Below are 3,472 nucleotides of genomic sequence, written 5' to 3'. Positions count from 1 at the left end.
AAGGACCGGAGGGTTTTACCCCCTTAATGAGCAGGCCATTTTTTACCATATGGCACTGCATTACTTTAAGTGACAATTGCACGGTCATGTGACGCTGTACCCAAATAAAATGTATGTCCTTTTTCCCAAAAATAGAGCTTTCTTTTGGTGGTATTTAATCACTTCTACGGGTTTTTATTTTTTGCGCTATAATTTTGAAAAAAAACTATATTTTTTACTTTCTGCTATAAAACATATCCAATAAAAAAATGTAAAAAAGATCTTACCAGACCAGTCTCCTGGTGTGATCCATTAGCTTTACAGCCGGCACCTAAACATCCAACAATGGCTCTGAAGCAGCCGTGCACAAATCCCCGAGCCCTCTTCATTTTTGTGGGCTTCTCGGTTGGGGTAGCTGCAAGCTGTTCACTAATAACTCCTTCCATAGGTGATGTACCGTTGGTCGGTTTCAGTTTTGTGTTTTTTGAGAAACAACCTGTTTAAGTTGAAATTGTTTTATGAATGAAACACGCTCTAAGCCTACGAGAATGAAATTGCAACCAAATCCAATCAAATAAAATCAAATCCAATGGAATTGCAAAAAAAAAAAAAAAACTCAGCAGAGAAAAGCAGCACATCCTCACTGGTCAGTGAACACTCAGCTACTGATGGAAAGCCTCCTCAGCGTTCTTTATATGGGGGCAGCTGATGACATCACACACACCTCTTGGTCATGTGACCTCTGCAGCCTTGCCAGTTATGTAAACATGTTTTTGTTTTTAAATGATTCTCTGCCTGGTGTGTTATCTTTGTGAATTCAGCCTGTTGCCTCAGTATACAGATCTAATAGGGATATGGCTCTTTTAAAATAATGTTTTTTAGAGTGACAGTTATTTTTTAAACCTTACAGCACCATGGCTGAAATAAAGATCTGTATTCCTAGGATAACACAGTGAATCACGTCATAGAAAGCATTTCTGCAGATCAAATCATTTTCTGTCTTGCTTTTATTATTTTATTTTAAATTATCTTTCATTTAATCACTATTACCCAAAATAATTGACTTTTTTTCCCCGATCCTTTCAGTATTTCTTTAGCAGTCTCAAACCCGCCTCCTGACATCAGTCTCAGCTCTTTCTGAACTCTGTGTGCGTTCTAAATCCAAAACAAATCAGCACTTATTACCAGCAGTACGTGCATATGTAAATTACCACCAAAAGTGAAATAAAATCCCCAAATTTTGGGTTGTCACCAGAACAGAAATAGGGGAAATCTTCCAATGGGGACACAAGCTCTGATAACAGCCAGGATTTCTGTCACTTTAGAGAATTTCTCTCACTTCTTGTTTTGGTTATGGAACAGGAATTGAACAGAAATCTCACCAATGGGGACACAGATGACAAAAAACCTGATGGGGTTATAACCCCCCCATTCAAAATATAGAAATATAGAAATATAGCCTTTAATTATGTTTTAACTTTCAGCTGGTATGTGGGAGATGATGGGGACTTAATCTAAAAGAGGGTGCAGCATATTGTACAACCTTTGTGACCCTGGTAGTTCCTCCACTGGTGTCAGTAGTTTTTTATTTTTTACAATTTAATTTATTTATTTTTTACAATTTTATTTTTTATTATTTTTTTAACAAATTTTAAGAGGGTGCTTTGTTGAGATATAAGGGGTCTAAACAGGCCTCTGATGTTCCACCTTTGAGATAGAAGAAGGAGATTGAGTACACAGCCCTCAATATCCATCTCTGCAGCCTTAGCTGCACAGAATGAATGGACAGAAATAGCTCTGTACAGAGCTTCCCATTCATTCACAAACCGAAGCATAGTAAACAGAGTTTACTATGCTTCAGTTATGAATGGACAGAGTCAGTGATCAGTACCAATCACTGACTTCATCCATTCAGAAAAGGAAGGGGCCAGTAAATTACATGTTTACCAGCCCCTTCCCCCACTCTCCATCCTGATAGTTTAGGGGAGGGGTACCTGGCAGAGCTGCAGGGGTAGGAGGTGGGCCAGGAGAGCGGGTAGGGGGCAGCAGGACTTGGATAGGAGGTGTGGTGAAGTTACATATAGAAGAACTGATCCCCTCCATTTTCCTCCTGCAGATGCTGAATGCCTGCTGGAGGTACAGGAAGAGAAGTGGGCTTTCAACTGATGCAGGAGGAAAATGGAGGACATCAGTTCCTTTAAATGCCCCCACCCTCCCCAAAACTTCTTTCTAGATGTACAGGGTAGCTGCACTGGCCCCTGGAGCATGGGGCCTAGTTGCAACTGCTACCCCTGTAGGTACACTCTTTAACCCAGTGGTGATTTAAGTGTTACTAAACCCACAACAGTAAAATCAGTCTGTATATGCAGTAAAGCATGTTTGTTATACTCACTGTGGAACCAAATGGGTTATTCCTCTGCATCATGTAAAAAGGCTGTTTCATCCTGTCTTCTCTGATCCTCCCCTTTTTCCACTGTCCCCAATCCATCTCTTGATAAAACAGAGGCTGGGGGGAAGCTGCACATGCTCAGTTTGGTGAGTATTGCTAGGGATTTTTTTTTTCTTGGAAGGGTGCATGTAATCAGCACAGGGCCAATCAGCACTGTCCAGAGAGTCAGGGGTCCTGCAGCCTCATAGGACGATCGTGAAACAATGAAAACTCCTCCTACAAACTTTAACCAGACACTGATAGAAGTCACAAGACTGCTCTAACTGCTGATGAGAAAAGGTATTTAGCAGTTTATATTGACTAAAATAATTGCATTTCCGTGTTCTGTGTACTGCGGGTGACCAGATATAGTGAATGCAGGGTCCTGGGTTCAGTAACACTTTAAATAACACCAAAAGAAAGCTTTGTGTGAAAAAGTTATACATTTCATTTGGGTGCAGTGTTGCATAACTGCGCAATTGCCTGTTAAAGTACCACAGTGCTGACTAGGAAAAAATGCGCTGCTTATGAAGGGCGTAAAACCTTCCAGAGGTCAAGTGGTAAATGGCTTTCCAATACACCAGAACAGACAAATAAACACCTGAACATTTTTTCCCCAGTGCAGGGTTGTGGGTTACTGTGCATCTGTGCATTGTAGGGAGCTGCATTGCAAGTGCGTTGGAGGGGTCATTCCAAATGAATGGCCCTTTCAAGTTCCATTGTGCTTAAAGCAGTAGTAATCCCCAGTTAAAGAAAAAAAATCCCCTAGCACATTATGAGAGACTAACCTTAAAACGAAGCCCTCCAGCATCACGCTGTCACTGCTGAGAGGGCTTCCATCTTCCCCCAGTCTTTCTCCTGGGTTCGCGGGCTCCGGCTACATGAGTGGCCAGGGCGCAATGATGTTTATGTGCCAAGATTATGCCAGACCTTCAGAGCACATGCGCTGGTGACGTCACTGGCTGCATGCACTCTGAATATCTCCTAAACAGTATAAGTTTAGGAGATATTCACAGTACCTACAGATAAGCCTTATTACAGGCTTACCTGTAGGTAAAAGATGGA

Source organism: Aquarana catesbeiana, linkage group LG08, assembly GCF_042186555.1.
Source record: "Aquarana catesbeiana isolate 2022-GZ linkage group LG08, ASM4218655v1, whole genome shotgun sequence".
Classification (NCBI taxonomy): domain Eukaryota; kingdom Metazoa; phylum Chordata; class Amphibia; order Anura; family Ranidae; genus Aquarana; species Aquarana catesbeiana.
This window is presented reverse-complemented; position numbering follows the sequence as displayed.